The sequence below is a fragment of the Ornithodoros turicata genome, chromosome 4, assembly GCF_037126465.1.
Source record: "Ornithodoros turicata isolate Travis chromosome 4, ASM3712646v1, whole genome shotgun sequence".
NCBI lineage: Eukaryota > Metazoa > Arthropoda > Arachnida > Ixodida > Argasidae > Ornithodoros > Ornithodoros turicata.
The window spans coordinates 71,646,056-71,666,375 of NC_088204.1; the positions used below are offsets into that span (position 1 = coordinate 71,646,056).

Below are 20,320 nucleotides of genomic sequence, written 5' to 3' on the forward strand. Positions count from 1 at the left end.
TAATTCACACGTGTGATCAACCAATGCCTCCTAGATCACAGAAGGCCTGCGCATTACTTTCCTTCTTACAGGCCTTCTTAAATGGTTGAACAGGTTAAACACTCCTCGTTGTGCCACCAAGGCATGCACTGATTATGTTTCCCGCATATGGAAGACTAGACGTCTATATGTCGTTTTCATTGTAGTGCGATTTCCTAGACCTAAGGCGAAAAAAAAATCTTATTAAAAATCTACTTGCCTGAACATTACATGGTCAATGCTATTTATCTTTGTGGAGATTTTCCCGTTACTTCTCATTTATTGGCGAAAATTTAATTTTTCCATTTGATCGCCGAAATTTGCCAAGTCAGCCTCGCGTTGTTTCTTCCTTCTTGTTTCGTTTATTTATAAAAGCGCACGTCAGATTTACCCCATTGCACATTCGCTACTACTTCGGTAATACATGGAAACAAAAAATTACGAAAACTGTTGTTTCGAGTCGCGCAGATTACAGGTCGTGGCACGTTGATTAGCGAGTGACCAGACCTTATTTTGTCCCAACAGCGTTAGATTAGCCCGTGAAACCCCCAATGACAACGTCTATGCAAATAAAAACTGAATACATTTATGCGATCTAAAGGTGTTGTCACACTTTTCGCTTTGCCGAAACCAAAACCGCGCGCCTCGGCCAAGAAACCGAAACCAAAACCGCTCGGCGCGGATGAATGGAAAACGGCTTTCCCTTTGTATCGGGCGGTAGGATACGCCACCTAGCCTGCTAAGTAATACTAGAGCTACAATTTAGTTAATTCATAAAGTCGTTCAAAACACAGCCAGCGCATCATGTAGGGAACCCCCTCCGGTGCCGTCAGGCCGGGTCACAGAGTATGCGCAGAAGCGTCATGAGAAAGGTTTAGCCGTGTTTACATGAATACGACACAAGCGTATCGAATCGAGTCGAAACCGGAGAGAAGACGATACGCCACCGTTTACATGAATGCGCATCGAGCCCAGACCGGAGGTGGCGCCACGCCGTGTCATATCGGAAAGGTAGAGGCGCACTTCCGCAAATACTGCCGTTTCCGGTGTCCCGCTACCTTCGCACCGAACGCTGAAATGTCGAAAACGTAGCATCTACGCCCCATTCCCCCCCCCCCCCCCAAGCGTACTTCATAATAAAATCTGCTCTAGGCGCGGATCTAGGGGGGGGGGGGGTCCGGACCCCCCTCAATTCCAGACTTTAACATAGGGTTCAATGGACCAATCCCAGCATGCACGTGGCACTTGTCCACAGCGGACCCTTCCCCCCCCCCCCCCCCACCTCGGGAAAATCTCCTAGATGCGCCCCTGAGCATGTAGAACGATTAAAATTCGACAACTGATATTTCAACGCGCGTATTCGTTTCTGTATTTTTTTTTTAATAAAATGGAACGGCTTTCAACGGTCATTGTTTTCTCATTCTGTCAACTCACTTTAGCCCGATTAGCCCCGAAATCCCCCAAGTTAAGGGGCTAATTAACAGGGCCGGTGCTAGGGGTGTGCGGGGCCTGAGGCAAAGGCACATTGCAGGGCCTGTTTCACACGATTAAGTGCATACTTGATACTTTAAAAAAAAGTAATCCCTGGTTGATGGCTTCGTGCGCGGGGCCCACGACGGTCGCCTTATATTCGCCCCCCCCCCCCCTATCGCCGGCCCTGCTAATTAATGACATATATCTTGGAGAGGATGTCTCCACTGCAAAAACGACATATGCTGCTCGCATTGACTTTTTTTTAATACAAAATCTGTAACGAATAAAACAAACGACCTGTATATTCGACACGAATTACGAATCGAATATGGACTTCTATAGTATATTTGAACTTCGAGCTGAATCGGTGTTTCTTCCAGATTTCCAGGTGGGGTGGAAACCAACCTCCTTTTGTCGGACTGACAACGATTGCACTGAAAAATTCATCGCCCGCTATCCTCTGGGAGCTCCGTAGACAGAGCATGATGTTCGGCTATTTTTTGCGATGGGATAGCAACTGAATATCCCTGTCATTTATCGTTCATTTGAGTAAATTAGGTACGCTCTTCACATTGGCGGGGTAAAAAAGTTACCTGTACTTGACAAAGACTCTTTCAGACTTCAGTTCGCAAAAATTATCATAATTAAACTTACCCTACACGACATTGACATTAGATGGTGGCAAAAACCTAGTAAGAACAAATGCAGTTGACCGCATGATTCTAGGTGGTGCAGTTTTTTTATTATAATTGAATTACACGTTTTTTATCACCTTCTGGAAACTTTTGCCACCATTGAGGAAGGCTTTGGACAATTTTTAATTGGCGGAAATTTATTTTTGCAATTGAACTTTGAAAGTTGCCAAGCGAACCTCACTTTTTTTACAGAAATATGAAGTCCTCCACGGATAACCGCAGACCCAATAAAAACTATGTGCAGTATAGCAACAGAAATAGTCGAGAAAAATTAGTAAAAATTACGCTTTGGCCCAGCCTGCTTGATTTTCGCAAAAAAAAAAAAAAAAAAAAACGCGCCAGCGAAACGTGCGCCTAGGGGAGGAAGTGTCCACGCCTTCATTTGTTTTGCCTTCTCTCAGGCAGTGTTGTACACGTTACTCGAAAAAAGTAATTGATTACAATTACTGTTACTACTGCGCGAAAAGTAATTCTTTACCGTTACAAATTACTTCATCAGAAATGTAATACGTTACCGATTAGAAATGTAACGCGTTACTTTTCCCGTTACTTTTAAATTGTCTCGCCTCCTGTCCCAGATGAGGACGACCGTATAGGCGTTGAAACATCCGCTTCGTTTTGTTACTATTGTTACTGTTGCTCCAGTAGGTCGCGGTTGTAAGGAATTATCGTATTACTGTGGTCTGCATGGAACACGTGAGGACTAGAGACGGCTGTCACAGTGACCTCTGCGTCATTGCTTCAGTCGAAGATCGGGCTTGCTGAAAAGTTTTTTTTTTTAATTCCGTGTTAGCGCCGCGAAGCAACTGTGGCTATGAGCGGCGTATAGACGTGGACAGATGAAGAGAGGACAGCAGGAAGGAGTGGGGGACAGGGGGGTTAGTATGCGTCCTGGGCCGACTTCAAGGGGAACTGTGCCGACATTCGTCTAGAAAGTCTTCGGAAAACCCAGGGAAAACCTCAGACAGCACAGCCGGTGACAGGATTCGAACCCGTGCCACCTCCCAGTCTCGGCGTGGAAAGCGATCACTCTAACCACTATGCCACGGGAGCTGGTGCTGAAAAAGTGTTGCCATTGTTGACAGAAGGTTAAAAAAGTAATCGATTACTCAGTAATTGATTACCGAAAATTGTAATCAGATTACTTGGAAAATTACTTGCTCACAAAATTAATTGATTACGTTAAAATTTACTGAAAAAGTAATTGATTACTAGTAACGCAATTACTAGTAACGCGTTACGTACAACTCTGCAAGTTCTCTGTGATCTGTTTTCTTTTCTTTGTGATAATGCGGTTGCCACCAGCATCAAGGTCAAAGCGGGGAAAAGAAAGGTAAAACAAGAGGCGGGCACACTTGCTCCTCTCCACGCACCTTCCGTGCGCTCTTCTTTGCGACAACCAAGCAGGCGGGGCTAAAGCCGAATTGTTACTCATGTTTTTCGACTATTTCTGTTGCGATACTGTGCATAGTTTTTGTTGGGTCTACGGTTATCCGTGGAGGACTTCATATTTCTGTGTGAAAAATAAGCGAGGTTCGCTTGGCAACTTTCACAGTTCAACTGAAAAAAAAAAAAAAATCCTTCCTAAATTCCAAAAGTTTCCAGAAGGTAATTGCCTAAAGTCCCACAATTCTCCGGCGAGTACGTCGCTAGAATTTTTTTATCACTTTAGGTGAAACACCCTGTATACGGGCGTCCCAGGCACCCTATACGTAGGGAGTGAGTTTTTCGGGTTAAACCCGATTCCGCCCGATTATTCCCCCCCCCCGAACTGACCTCCGACCAATTCGGGTTCAACCCGATTTCTCCCCGAATTCCAGTCACTATGAAATCCTCAAGTGACGTTTCCACTGAAGACGAACAAAGGTCGCCACGTGTAACACGTATAAGAATGGGTCACTTACACGTTCCCACCAATACACCCATGTGTGTCAACACTGTCTGTGCCTTCGGGGATTACCGCTGGAAGGCCACGATCCCGCAAAAAACAACAAAAAAAAGAAAACAACAAAACAAAAAAGAGAGATTAGCAAAGGACTCAATAGACAAGAGGAGAAACAAAAACACCCGAATGCACAATTATCACCCGATTTCTCCCCGAATTACAGATTTAAAAATAGCGCCCGATTTTTACCCCCCGAATCTGAGAAAGGCATTTAACCCAAAAAAGTCACTCCCTACCTATACGTAATTGCAACACCCCTGAGACATAAATACTGCGCAAGCCCCCGCGGGGGCGTAAAAGAAGACAATCTCGCAATGTCAACGTGCACGTACGTTGACATAGTTGACTACACGGTGGTGATCCGATCGTTGAGAGCTTGAACAAATTCCCCTGAGCCGACCGTGAAGAAACGGCGCCACACGTGCATGATCAGCTACATTCCGAGGGAGGGGGCTCAAGTACCCTAATGCTGTCTAATGATACTAATGCTAACGATGTCGTGGGCCTAACTCGCCGTTGGGTAAACGTACTGTGCATACTAACGTCATTACTCGTCTAGCTATATGGAGCGTCAACAAAAGTTAGTAGCTAGCGTCATAGTGGTGAGCCGAGGTTGGAAACTATTGTGAAGGTCCGGGACACGCGCCAAAAAAAAAAAAAAAATGCCGACTCATTGGTTCCAAAAGTGTCAATGACGTTCCAAACTCGACAGAAACGGTATAAGCAGTTCCACCGTCACCACCAACTTGACAGAATGGAGAAAGAACTGAAGGAGCCTGCATTTCTTGCAGGGTAATCGCAGGCTTTACTTGGGCCTGTCACTTGCAGACACATTTTTATTGAGTGCGCTAGGAAAAGAAACACGAGGTTCTCTAGCGGTGCACTTGTAGACTAACCCGTCGCATTCCATTAACTTTTATTTCTTTGTCGGCGCGTGTGAAATATGATATCGAAAGAGTAAGGGTATCCAGAGGGATAGGTTAAGGTGAAGCGATTCACATTTTGTGGGAAAAAGTGCGTGTAAAAAAAAAAAAAAAAAGGCGTAAAGTTCACGACGTTCGAACGGAGTTTGCAAATATTTGTGTTACTCCGCCGTCAGGGTTCGATACGGGGTCCATGCGGTAATATATGCATTCCGAAGAATACTGCAAAACCCTTAATATTCGCGAACCTCTAATTTGCATATATGCATGCAATATGTCACTTTTATCAGGTAGGTACTACCGCAGGTACGACCAATCTCGGGCTTATCACGGAGTAAGCTGTAGTCAGTGGCGTAGCCACGGGGGAGCTAGAGGGGGCTCGAGCCCCCCCTACCTGCCGCGACGGACCTACGCAAATCGCACAAATCCAAGGAGAAAATAATATATATGTGGGGGGGGGGGGGGGGCAGTGTGACGATCGCGAAAGTTCTTACAGTTCATGTCGTCTGTCTAATCGGCACTCTTGAGTGGTTTTCAAAGTATGAGCTTTTCAAAATTCTTCCGATCTCGTGACACCGCCGGACATCACTGTGTAATCGTATTGTGCGCCCAAATCAGTTACCGCATTTTGAGGTGTGCACAAGTATTGTGTGTTGTTTCACCCAAGATCAGCGGGGGGGGGGGGGGGAGTTTTCGTATCGAGCCCCCCCCCCCCCTACCTTGGCGGTCTGGCTACGCCACTGGCTGTAGTAGTAAGCAAGAACGGTGGTACTCCAAGCAAACATATTCACACGAGTCAGTTTTCTGCCGGCTGACGCTCAGGCTGCAGGGAACGTCGCCGCTCTCTGGTGCCACGTGACTGGCGCTCTTCGCTACGTCACCACTTTCTGACCTCCGAAGCGGCAGTCGGGAGGCAGCCGGCACAGATTCTGACAACCGACGGCCTCTGGCCTCTGCTGTCGGCAGAAGGAGAAGTTGACGCAACGGATACTTATCGCGCTTGCTTTTTATTTCATCAGGATTGCTCTGCATGTGTCCCATACAACGACATTCACTGTACTATGGACAATTCCGAAGTGGAACGCCAACGATACTTGGTGAAAAAATTTGGAACCCGAGAAAGGGACAGAGGAGGGACGACACGACACGTTCTCGATTTCGATCGAGAACGATTGAGAACGTTGAGGACGTGATCGAGAACGTGTCGTCCCTCCTCTGTCCCTTTCTCGGGTTCCAAATTTTTTCACCATGTACCAGCTGGCCTGCACCCTTGCCCTTTTGCCATAACGATACTTGGCTTTACCGCGAAAGTGGTGCAACGACACACCGGCGCAGCAGCTTCGGAACAATTATGCAATGCATAGATAGATGCCTACAATGTGGTGTTGCATAGGAAGATTTTTCTCTGCGTGAAGCGAAGCAGACACGGAATACAAAGCATGAATTTTATAAACGCGGATATTTCTTTCGCTGGACAAACGTTGACTACACATAATCGTTCGCTTGCACCTTTGCAATACGTGTATAAAAACATAATAATTGGAAGCTACTCTTCCTACGGAAAGGAAAATAAAAATTGATTTGATTTAATTTAATTTAATTATTGACCACCTGTAGCTCGACATCACAGCGTCATCGCCAATCGATCACTTGTCGCCAAGCTATCGCGCCTATATTGGGGCTCAGCATCGAGATACGCCTCATTTGTGGAAAATCGAATGTGACAACGTTTATTCTTAAAATACTCTGACAGGCGTTTTGGGTCGTCCACACGGAGATTTGGGTTAATGCTGTTTTACATTCCATAGCGCTTCTTCGGAATCTATTCTTTGGCCCATATATTTTCCCGTTTCTCACGTGAATGCACTCTGCGTCATCCACAAGGAGCGCAAGTGCTGTAAGTTTTTTCTTTCATTGGTCCATCCTACGCTAGACACAGACGAAATGCACAAGCGCGAATACAGAAGGGATCGGCAAACTGACAGCCGCCGGGAAAGTGACTCGTGTGAATGCTAGAGAACGAGCGGGCGTCATCAAGACAAAAAGAAATAAGGAAAGGTCAGCCAGACAGACGTCGGCTTGCTATTAAAAAAAAAAAAGAAAACGCTGAAAAGGAAAAGAAAAAGAAGAACAAAAAAACTGAAAAATTATAGACACAGTCACACAATCACAAAGCCTCGACAAGGTTCGAAGCGTGGAGAAAGCGGAGGAGCGCAGTGGTGACGGCCCACTGGATCGGCTGAAGAACGGGACCAGTAAGGCAGCCAATGTTATATAGTGCTGTAGCAAAGTTGGGATACACGACGGCAGAGGGCGCCACGGTGCAGAAGGTGCCGCCGGCAGTGTGGGATGCAGTGGGGGAATGTCAGCCACCACGCCACAGCTAGCGCAATGGGTAGTGCTGCATTGACCCACAGTTGGGTACACTCTGGAATCAATCAACAGCTGAAGCACGAAGCACGCGTTTCAACGTCAACATCCAGTCCACTTCATTGGCCAATCTTATCACATCCCACAGGTCTTAGCACCCAGAATCAACGAAATGTGTCACGAAATTGGTCGCAATTATGTGCCCTGTGTCCGAAAAATATGGACCACGAAATTAGACTGTTTTACAAATAGGTAGTCGAATCCTCAACGCATTATATACGCGAGCTGGCGACATTCATTTTTTGTGCGAGTCATACGGGTGCTAAAGTGGACTGAACTTGGGACAACGATTGCTTTGTACCCGGACGCTGAAATATGTGCGGAACCCTTTCAGCGAAAATCGAAAGCATAAAATCTACCAATCCGATGAAAGTAGACTGTTCAGCAGGAATCTCAGTACAAGCGTTTGCGAATTGGGATAGTTGGTACATGTACAGCTTGGGACAAATGTTCACGGAACATTGCACTGGTGTATTTCTTCATCGGAGCGGCCTCCTACTATAGATATCGGGAAGAGATCGAATAAGAAACGGGTGACTGGCCATTCTATCCATCTTCCAGTATATGTGTGTCCACTGCAGTTTGTTGCTATATAGGGTGTCGACCCAATGGGGAAATGCGACAACTCGGTGTTCCGTAAACTTTTGTCACAAGCTGTACTCGCTAAAAATGCAGCCAAAGGCAACAAACACCAAGGAGACACAAGTACAACGGGACAGCGTTCTAGCGCTTCTCACAATAAACCCTCTCGAAATATTGGCTGTTCCCGATCGGAGGCTTCTGCTTCCATCTCAACTTTGGTATTTTCTATACCAAGGTAACAGCCAAGCCTGTACCGGTACCAAGATATAAGATGCAAGATATACAGGGTGTCCCAGAAAACGTGTCATTGAATTATAATAAAAAAACTATGCCACCTAGAATCATGCGGTCAACAGCATTTGTTCTTATTAGGTTTTTGCCACCTCCTAATGGGAATGTCATGTACTCCAAGTTTAATTATGTAAATATTTGCGAACTGAACTCGGAAATTTGCCAAGTAAAGGTCACTTTTTTACCCCACCAATATGAAGAGCGGGCCGAATTCACTCAAATTCATGATAATTCACTGTGATATTCACGAGCTATCCCATCGGAAAAAATAGCCGAATATCATGCTTTTCGGAGCACCGGACCATAGCGCGCGATGACTTTTTGAGCGCAATCGCTCTCAATGCGACGAAAGGAGGTTCCGAAGCCAGCCCACAGAGTGATAGTAGAAAAAGTAACAGTTCCTAAATTGGGAGAGGGAAAGCATTATCCCAGCGAAAGTCGGACGTGATAAGCCGTGCCTGTTTTATCTCTTTCTGCGATGTCGGGGAGGGCTGGGTTTCCAACCTCCTTTCGTCGGACTGACAAAGATTGCGCTGAAAAATTCATCGTGCGCTATTCTGTGCGACCTCCGTAGAGCATGATGTTCGGCTATTTTTTCCGATGGGATAGCTTCTGAATATCCCTGTCAATTATCATTAATTTGACTAAATTTTACACGCTCTTCACATTGGTGGGGTAAAAAAGTGACCTTTACTAGGCAAATTTCCGACTTAAGCTCGCAAAAATTTACATAATTAAATTTACGTTACACGACATTCACACGAGGAGGTGGCGAAATCCCAGTAAGAACAAATGCCATTGACCGCATGACTCTAGGTGGCGTAGTTTTTTAATTATAATTCAATGACACGTTTTCTGGGACACCCTGTATAGTTCCACTTATAAAGCAACTTTCACTGTTCTGACTGTTACTCATATGTAACCAGGAATTGGAACAGGAGTTTCACCTGCGGGTGCTGTTGAAATTCTGTAGGGTGTGTCTGGCAGCCAGGTATTTTGACTTTGTGACAGCTATGGGGGGTGGGGGGTGGGGGGGGGGGGCGAGGTGGTGCTGGGAGATTGTTGCGAGAGAGAAACGTGTTGGACCCCGAGCCAGGAAGCAAAATCACTTCCAGTCTACACAAACGACTCGTGGAAAATTCGACAAATTATTATATATATTATATATAAGGGAAAAAAGACAAACGTTACCTTCAAAACATTGTAACGTACGTACACATACAAAACGTGAGTCCCGAGTTACACGGCATTATATGGTTCGTGTTCTCAAACTTCCTTCTTTTTCACCATTTCTAACACGGCTACTTTGATATCCGCCCTTGATGCACGCATGGCGAATTCTCTTATTTCTTTTGTCTGGCATCCTTTTTTGATGAGACACACGGGGGAATATAGTTCCTTCCTTGAGAGATAATTTCACGTGTGTGACTTCTTGTACAGCCTTTGTGCAGCGCATACTTTATCTTTTGATTAAAATAAAAAAAAGGGGGGTCACGCTTGGCGGCTCCTTGATGCGATTTTCGCCTCCACTTTGTTAAGCAGGTGAAGAAGAGTGCTACCCTTTTTGTTGCGCCTAAACTCACAGACTGAGATTTAAAAAAAAAATCTGCCGTCTAGTGCACTAAAGTTCACACGGTTGATTTGACTGCGTGTTAGCACCGCGAAGCAACTGTGGCTATGTGCGGCGTGCAGACGTAGACAGGTGGAGAGAGCACAGTAGGAAGGAGGAGGAGACAGGGGAGTTAGTGTGCGTCCTGGGCAGACTTCAGGAAGAACTGTGCCGACGTCCAGCTGGAAATTCTGCCAGGAAACCGCCGGGCAGGTGGTGGTGGTGGTGATGGTGGTGATGGCGAAAGGGCTCGCCGTTGTCGGCCTCACAGAAGTGGACAACGTCACGACTTACGCCCTGGGTGAATGTGCGTCCTGGGCCGACTTCTAAGGGAACTGTGCCGACATATATGTCAGAAAGCGTCTGAGGAAAACTCAGGAAAAACCCCAGACAGCACATCCGGCACCGCCGGGCAGGATTCGAACCCACCACCTTGCAGCGACCAGTAAAAACGAGCGGAAGCGTTTATCCCTTAATAGTTGACTTCAAGTGGTAAACTATTAGGGTAACAACAACAACAACAATGCTAAAGTCAAGTACAAAGCAGCAGCGCACAGTTTTCCCTCGTTCTCCACTGCAAAAAGAATGTCCTTCCGCAACTGTTTCTCATGCACTCATCAACAGAGCTGCGTAAGTGACAGTTCCTAGCAGGACAGGTTACTGAAACTAAGTTGCAATTCCGTTACAGTTACTTGTCAAATGTAATTGAGTCTTTGAGGCCTCGGAAGCAGAGAACGGTGCGAGCATAAATTAACAGCAGACGCAGCAGAAAGGAGCCACCCCGTTTTAGGCTATATATACAGAAGCCACCGAATTACTCGTAGTTTGTTATTTCACATCTATCTGTACCATTGAGTACGTAAAAGTAGCTATACGTCTCGGCAGGTGACAGATTGGAGTACAAGGACAGTACTGTTCCAAACACCAAGCGTCGAAATCCCTATCATACGACAACTAACAGCCGCTACATCTGGTAATTTGTGAACAGTCGCAGCGAATAATCGAACTCCTGTATACTGTCTGTCAGTGTCTTCGGACACGCTTCCGGGACCACATAAGAGTATGTTGCAGTCACGTGACGCAATGACGTATAGGGTGCCCGATGGGGCGAGAGTAAAAACTGACGTCACACCTCTAGAGGGCGCTAGCTTCGTAAGGGCTAGAATCCCTGCGCAGTTGACTAATAACATAGTGATTCTAGCAAAATATCAAGGTGAGGGTCAGGAAAATAAGGGCTCAGGACCAGAGCTGTGCAGTAATTATTTTAAGCGTAATTAATTGGTGTATCTAAATTCTTTCAGTGACAAGTAACTGTAGCTGGAATTTAATCGCATTTTGCCTGTAACTCGTACTTAAAGGACAATTAATTTCTGTCGTGTTTTATACGATAGACGTAGGCACGTGCAGCCAAGGACAGGATGAGGAAGCTAAACTGCAGTTGTGTTGTAGCTGTCTCGTCCTGTCCTTGGCTGCTTGTGCTTCACTATGTCTATCAGATACTACCCCATTTACGCCGGCCCCCGAGCCGTTCTCGCCTCAAGTCTCACTTCCCTAGGCCAAAGGGAACTTTCCCCGGCGACGCCACTAGGACCTGTCCTGCACTCCAGACAGTGGTCAGTCACCCGAGCCCTCCTGCGCTACCTGAAGGACACACAGCCTTTGAGCTACCCCATCGTCCCCCGCCACTTTCTCTTTTCCTTTTTTGCTTCCTTTTTCTCTTTCGGGGATAGCAAGTCTGCCTCTGCCTTTCGTTTTTTCTTCTTCTTCGATAAACATATCCCCCCCCCCCCCCCCCCCCCAATTTCAAAAGAGTAGTGTGTTTTATACGAGTTTGTTTCAAATTTCTCTCTGAAGTGTTTCCGCTTTGAAACTCTGCAGCTTTCCTACTGCGTTCACATTTTCCATTTTTCTTGTAACTGCTGATTTTCCACATATTTTAGCATTAATAAATAAAGCATAATATACTCAACAAGGTGGGAACTGCGCACTCTGTCACTTATATAGTCATGAACTTCTGGTTCGAAAAACTGTAGTTCTTTTCGTTTTGTGGGATAGTTTCTCATGTGGGGTCACTTTAAACGCGCACGGCCTGAAGCAACCCGAAAGTAAGTTAAGTAAGAAAGTAAGTAAGTTAATTGAATTATATTTTAATTTCAGCAGCTTTTCCTACAAAACTTTTATAATTTCAGAGAGTCTAACTGCAACCTCATTCCATTTATTTACCTACTAACACAACTCTGCTATCGGGACCTCTACACCACTGCGGCAATTCCACTACCTACTGTGGCGCACCCCCGCGAGATGACGTCACGCGAATAAACTCTATTATTCACCTTCCTCTAAACTACATAATGTTTTCGTAAGGTGCCCGCATATATACCACCTCGCACGCGACACGCGCGGTTAAGTTGCAATCCAAAGGTAACTAGTTATAGAAAATGGGCTGACCATACCAGTCTGTCAGTTGCACAACGCTTACGAATGCACTACAGACTGAGTAACCGAGAAGGAGCGTGGCTCAAAATGAGTCCCACTCCGAAATACTCCAGCTGAGTCCCGATTTAGAACCTCGCGCCATTTAGAGCTCTCCCCAATTTTTTTCGACCCTCCTCACAACAAACCATCCTCCTCTCCCATATTCTCCTCGCTACTATGGCACGCACGGTTGATGGGTCTCCTCAAAAATGACATCGCAATCCATCAGCACATCTTTCGTGGGTCGTACATTGCGAAAGCATTCACCACCGGTTTGGAAAGTCGACTATCATCAAGCTCATACGAAGATTCACTCTCCAGCTGGTTCATGTACTGTCCAACGAGTCGTACTTTGTCGTTATTTGTCAGTACTAGTCCTTTTTTTTCTTCATTCGGTGTTAGCGCAGCGAAGCAACTGTAGCCAGTGGTTTATCGAGAAGCCCAAGCATGGAGGGGTGTGGGAAAAAATTGGGGTGGGGTGGGGGTCATTATTATAGTTATGTCATTACAGCTTAACATATCATTACCGCCATATGTCTAAAGCTCATATGGCAAGGGCACCCCCTGTATAGGGGGTACACAGGCGAAAAAGTCAGGGGGGTGTCACTGAACATTTGGGGGTGTTAGGGGGTGTAGAGGGGGTCTGGATAAATCACTGACTGTGGCTATGAGTGGCGTACAGGTTGTTAAAGGATTGACTGACTTGACTGACTGTTGAGGGAGGACTGACTGACAGTTAAAGGATTGAAATGCAAAGACACACGATATGAGTCTGGGACGATAATTTGGATCTTTTTATCCTCCCAAGGCACGATTAACCATTGAACCATTCTATTTCGCAACATCTAATTCGCTATTACTTATAATACGAAAAAAAAAAAAAAGATGATTTTCGTGCTGGCGACACGGCTGCGTAGAAAAAGAAGTTTTGCATTCCGTCTTTTAGCCTTCTTTTTTGTCTTTTTATTACGTGTGACATTTCTAGTTGCCAGCGAGGAGTTCCCAATACAATCTCTGTTGGACTTTTTATTTATGAAATTATCCCTTCTCGTATGTTATACTTATACCTAACAATTAGTACGAGAGCACTGTACACATGGAGCGGATGAGGTGAATCAGTCATGTTTATGTTATAATAATACTCTGTACTAGCACCGTCTGCATGTATACATATAAATCCAAACTATGCCATCTAATTCAGCTCATATTCACGAGTAAACAGTATTAACTAGCAGGGTTTCATAACTAGCACTTGCAAAAAAATGCTTGCTACAAATATAAACGTAACTACTTCCCCACTTTTTAAAACCATCAAATGTGTAATATGTGCAATGGTGAACCGTGATGCGACACAAACTAAATTTGTAATGTACTTGATGATTACTTTAAAGTACTTTGCTAGGTAGATTGTACGTACTTTAAGTACAATTCTGAGATACTTTCCCATCACTGGCTATAACCAATAACAAAGACACGCCATAGCATTCCGGTCCAATTTCGTCTTTTTTCATACACGCCTGCTTCGCATCACGTCCACTTGCAGACGCAGGTGTCGCCGCCGATCACAGGTAGCAGACGACACACAACGACGCCATGCATGCGCGTAGCTCGAATTTATGCAAATATTTAAAGATGTGCGTGGCTTGTGACTCACGCTTTCCTAGCGATGTATTCTGATGTCACATTATCGTAGAAGATGCGCTGTGTTGCACCACCTGTTGCAGTGAAGTAACGAAGCAGACAGTGGAGGAAATAGCGGATTTGGCCAAAAATATGCCGTCCCAACGCTTATGGAAAGATATTTTTGGGCTAAAAATGGTTAAGGTCTGGACTGGTTGGTGATGCGCATCCAAATTCTGTAATAACTTCCAAGGCTTGGAAGACAAAGAAGGGAAAGGGAGGGAGGAAAAGCAAAAGAAAGGAGGATATTTGGCAATTTTGAGTCTTTAGAGGCCTTCTTTAAATTGTTCGCGTGTTCCTTCAACCCACTATATGGTAGCTCTAAACTCATGCTGAAGATTGGAAGATGGTGGAATACCAGGAAGTCAATGTTCTCCCCGCAGTCTGCCCAGTACGCACACTACCCTCCCCTCTTTTGGCAACTCTCTTTCCTGCCTCCCTTCACCTCACAATCTTTCCACTTCAGCACAACCGCTCATATAGCAAGGATTGCTCCGCGGTGCGAACTTGCTAGTTCTTGGGTTTATATGCACTTCGCAACACTTTCAAGCTCCTCGTTGCAGTGATTCTTGGAGCAGTGACAGCTCTTTTGCCACGCGCAATGGTTCGCGGATCTTTAAAAAAAAATGTTCTTCGTTCATTTTTTTTTTTCTTTCAAAACATTGAGCCACAGCGAGGAAAATATTCCGCTGGCAATTGTAGGTGTTCTTTTAAAGATACACTGACGTAAAGCGCCTGTTCCGACACGGCATGTCTCAACGGACGTGCACAAAAACGAAAGGTACACGTACCTAAACAGTTACTACAACCATGCTGCATGTCACGTGACACTGAAAAAAAGAAAAGAGAAAAGGCTCTTTTGGCATGCCCTCTGGTTTTCGTGAAGTTTCGCGCATTTTCGTGCGACGAATTTCGAGTACAGCGCAGCTGCCGAAAAAGAAATGGTTGAACGGGAACTTCGCAGATCTACGGCGTGTCCGTGCTCAGGTTCCAATTTCTCCAATCTTAGTGGGGAAGGAAGCGGAGAGGTAGCAAGAGGTACGCGTAACAATTCCAGGGTTGCATGCACCGCAAGCGACAGACCTGAAAGACGATGAAAGCACGACAAATGTGGTACCTTCGGGGCTCAGTCTAAAATAATTCTCCTGATTCTGTTTTTGTTCTTCTGATTCTGATAAATTGTTTCAAATGGATGCGTTCGAAATTCAGCGGTTCATATATTCGTTCACGAGCAGACCAAGATATAATTTGCAGAAACCGTCTGCAAATGTTAACGAAGCAAGCTGTAAGCAACCGACGCACGATATAACACTGAAATCAATTTGACTGCCTCTCCACGTAGTGGAGGAAATGCGAATTTCAATTTGGAACCTGCAGAATGCAAACCTGGTGCGAAATAATAATAATAATCATTATCATTATAATTAGGATGTCACACTTGGTGCGCTCCTGTAGCATTACTCGCACGTACGCACAACCACCCCTGCATCGTCTGCAATAAAAGATCCGCCGATTCATTACAGCAAATTACTTTATCCCTTGTACTTTATCTCCGAGGCCTCGTATATGTAGGTTACACGCTACACTGGCAGTGGATTTGGCACTGTAAGAAGTAGACGAAATATAGTCGTGCCAAGCACTTACGCCGCCGCATTATGAACCTGCCCTCCCAGACGAGTTGCATCCTCGCATATCTTCACGTCTGGAGGTATCTGCCCAGAAGCAAACTTCCCGTCTGGTGTTTCTCAGAAATGCAGTGATTGTAGTCGCTTCCTTTTGTTTTAAAAATTGTAGCGGCACATGAATTGAGTAACACCTCCGCTTCTGCTCCCCAATTTGAGAAGAAAAAACGTGTGCCTGCTTTCCAGTTCGCACGGCACGATATATACACGCATCCTTGCGATGCATTCCGTGATTTCGCACCATTTCTCATCATTTCGGGGAACTCACCCGCGAGAATGGTTGCATAACAAAAAATATGCGAACTGACTCGCGCTTTTTTAGAACGGGCAGTGAAGAAATCCTCTGCGATACGTCAATGCTTGAATGACATAGCTTTTTTCGTCTGCTCACGTCGCGAGCGCTGGTCGGCTATCTGTCGCCTGCCGCCAGACGAGGGCATGTGGACGATTCTGATTTAATTCTGCAAGTTTGGTTGATTCATCATGGCACTTTTTTTCTTCCGCTCTGGTGGGGTCCGCTAATCCGGGGTTCTCCACCACACAACGTACACTAACCACCAAACGGACATTTCCAACGCCGTTTTATTTTTCGTTGCTCTGTCAGACAGACGACAGCGTGCCCGCGAGCCGGCCAATCGTAGCACGAGCTAGCTTTCTTTACCATATTTGGAAGTTCGCCACGCCTAACGCGCTTCTCCTACAAGCCGGTGTTTGACGTGGCCCCGGCACCAAATTTTGCCGCCTGTGATCGTCACCTGCGAGGCATCTTCCTTTGCCGTAAGTTTGTATTTCGATGTTGTGTATTGCTGTCAAAATCAGGACCCGAACCTATTTCGCAAAGGTTCGAACGCCGCGTTTCGAAGTTTCCGTATAAGGCAAAACCGCATCGGGTTTTCGCAGCGCTGCCCATCCCCCCTCGCATTTTTTCCTCCCGCCACAAAAGCGTTGCCGGCGTAAGGTCGAACTTCTGCCGATTAGTAGCGACGTCATTCACCAAAAAATATTGTGCCATCTTCTCTTCTAGACGTCTGTAACTGATAAGGTAAGACAACCCGGATAAACGCTAACGTTACTGATAGCTGGTTGCTGATATCGGTGCAGCCTGATTTCCTTCGAACGCAGACGACCTCAGAACGAGGCACCGGTAGTTAGGGCTAGCAAGTGACACTCCCAAAGCTCCTTAGTCAGGAAATAAGTAAAGTTCATAGATTTATATTGTGCATGTAATCTAATTTGGAGAAATAGAAGTATCGGAACAGTATTTTTGATTTCCTCAGCCGATTAGCTTTTTCATACGTCCGTATGAGTGTGCAACAATGGACAATGAACCCGGCATTTTGTCTGCTAGAAAAGAAAAATAAAGGACGATAGATGTTATTAATTGAGCTGCGCCAGATGAAGCGACATAGCTACACGGTCCACGACGTGCTCCAAGCGAGCACTACCAGATATTCTTTTTTTCTTACTTTTTTTTTCGTTGATGCACATTCATGAGTTCGCAAACGCGATTAGTGGTCTCGTGTACCCGAATCTCCAGTCGCCTTAGCTAATAATTTACTAATACTGATCTCATATTTTAAATAGTAGTAGTGCTATGGAAAGGTCAGAAATAGATGACAGGTCGACAACATGGCAATAATTTTAAGAATTGCTCGCTCAGTTTTGCAAGCATTTAGCCAAGCCGAATCACCGTCTGGAAAGTACTTGTTCTTATAAAGTCATTATTTTTAAAGCAATCAGACAGTACAGTGCGGATTAATCAAGTTGATTAAGAATTTCCTTTTATCAACAGTCAGGCTGAATTTCTCCAGCAGTTATCAGCATTATCTGGCACCGTGCCAGTGGTGCCAGCAAGTTGCATTGCAGAACTGGTTGCAGGTTCCCAGCCTAACACAGCATGGACTCAAATAGAACCAGTTTGACAAATGCCCTTATCAGTTTACCTGCGTTTAATCTCTGATCAGGCAATCTAAGACATTTTGCAATCTAAAATATCAAGCTTTCCAACACTGCAGTGATATCACAACTATGCCAGCTGGTTCAATGTAGGCTGGTTTGTGTGAATTCTATTGCGAGAATATTTAATGATTGTTAATTTCTATCCAAAGGCAGTAAATGAAATGTCAGCTTGCTGAAGGAGCCAGATAGGCTTCGTTATAGCAATGGCTGGGGGAAGATACAAATAGCAGCGTCTGTTGCTTTGTAGTTGCATAGACGAAGTTTCAACAGCGATTTGCACAGGATTTCCACTTCGGGGTCTTAACAAGGGAGTCTTAAAGTCAATAACAAGGGAGGGGGTGACAAAAGTATGACTTCTTTGGATTTTTTTCTGGCAGAGCAGAGGGCTATCTAAGCTACGTATTTCCATAGGAGCACTTCAAATCTTGCTGCTGTCGCAAAAGTACACAACTTGACCCTGATACCACATGGATATCCTGAACAAAGTACCCGAAAAATAACCTGCCGCTGCACACGCGAGTGTACGATAGTCAGAACATCGTAACAGTGAAAAAACGGCTAGGAAGCAAGCGAGCTGGTGAAGATGATGCATAATGATCGTGTTTGTGTCTGTCCTTTCGTGTTCCCTAGTCTCGGGGTTTTACATTATGCATCGTAACAGTATTTTGCATGGACAATCCTCAGCTAAGAACGTCAGAAACTCGCGTGTACTTACCTTAATGCAAGCGTTGCAGGAGGTAGCCTGAAGCAGCCCTGGGCGCCGCCATGTGCAATCGAAAGGAGGTTGCCAGATTGAGTGAGGAGGGTGGTGGAGCGTTGCCAGACGGTAGTTCGGCGGCGGGCTGCGTTTGGCGGGGCGGGGCGGATGGTTTGTTTTGGGGCGGTAGGTCGAAAATGGGGGGGTCTGGAGCCAGTGCCTTTTTTGAGCAGCGCGGATGCTAAACCCGGAGTACGTTCGAGGCCGCGGCATGGCCAAAATTGGGTCGACTCCGTGTGCTCTCCCTCTTTCTGTCTATCTGACGCCCCCTTTTCGGAGCAGACGATGAGTTTGAAAGACGTAACGAGGCAGCGAGAAAATGTTTCCGAAAAAAGGCCATTATTTGCTCACCTTTTATGCCTCGCATAGCGGGCTCGCATGAACACTTATCTGAGATCGCTTTTTTTTTTTCTTTGTCGTATACGGGGAACTGTTTTCTGCGATAACCGATGGCTGATGACGCTATCATCCATGGGTTGTGTGGTGCCTTACTAGCGCTGCAAGTTTCGCATCGTATGCTTGGTCTGAATCGATATCTTCAGTCCAGTTTCAGCATCCACATCCAGCCTTTATCGGAGGATAGTGTCATTGATAATGAAATCGATAAGGTCGGAAAGTGTGGTCACCCCGAAACTGTTGTCCAGAAGTTTTGCCAGATAGACTATGAAAAAGAAAAAAAAAGTGACAGTACCTTATTTCATTTCCACCCAGCATCGAACAGTGTATTAGTGTCCGTGACGTCATACTCGTCTTTGTGGGCGTTACTTTAATTCTCTCAGGTTATAGTACACCACATCTCGCTGTCAGCAACACTACACTTCACTACACAGACGCCGACGCGTTCGTGCACTGCGAGGATGACATTTCGCGTCATGCTTATCTTTGTTTTGAGGTCTGCCGGCTTGAATTTGTCTGGCTCGCAAGATATACATGTTCAGCCGTACGAGTTAGGGGCACGTATTGCCGAGCCACGTGCATGTTTGGGTAAAATATCAAATTATAGTGGAGATAACATTTCCAGGATGTTTATGGAGTGAACCTGCCTCGCGATACTCGTCAGAGCTGTCGTCTGCTATGAATCGTCTGCTATGCTCGCCCGAGCTGTCGTATGCGTCTGGACAAATAAGGCATAGCGCCGGTTGTTTTTCTCCCACTGGGAGGTCTAGGTCGCTCTGGACGGCAAGGCCGTCGTTCGCATGGACGGCAGGGAGAGGTCGTACGTACATAACGTCCTTGCGAGGTTGCAGTTGCCTCCCGTTCAAGGGGGGGGGGGACCGATGTCAGCCGTTTGGTTTACAGCCCCCGTTGGAACTGAACTATATTCGTCCCAATTTCCCCCTTCCTTTCTTTTTTTTCATTTCTTGCTTTTCTTGTGCCTACATTTATCTACTGTTTACGAGTCGTAGTCTGACAACCTACAGCAATGGGACCGCACTCACCAGCAGCGTCCCGTCTTCCGAATTGTTCCGAACATTGTTACTTCCACTGCGCATAAATTGTAGCCACCACGGCAACATTGTCGGAGAGTTCCTTATAGATCAGCGTGGTGCAACAAATACGGGGTCGGGATTTCACGGCAACGTTGTCGGAGAGTTCCTTATAGATTAGCGGGGTGCAATAAATAAGGCTGGGGGGGATTTCCTTCCCGACGGGTGAGTCACCGTCCCGAGTTGTGTCATCGCCCGTTCCGATGGCGGGATGGGGGGGGGGGGGGGGGGGGGGAGTGGCGCATTGATGGACCGGCTGGGTACCCATTGACAGTTGGCCCTCTCATTCGCAATAGGTGTGATTCATATCGTAG

At 45.9% G+C, this 20,320-nt stretch overlaps 1 long non-coding RNA gene across 1 annotated transcript in view; it reads right to left on the minus strand.

The window, feature by feature from the left end:
* LOC135391834 (uncharacterized) overlaps positions 1–18,969 on the minus strand; it is a 19,183-nt gene extending 214 nt beyond the window's left edge. Inside the window, exon 1 of the long non-coding RNA XR_010422118.1 lies at positions 18,478–18,969. This is a non-coding gene — a long non-coding RNA (uncharacterized LOC135391834). The remainder of the gene's footprint in view (positions 1–18,477) is intronic.
* Between the last annotated feature and the right edge of the window lie 1,351 nt (positions 18,970–20,320).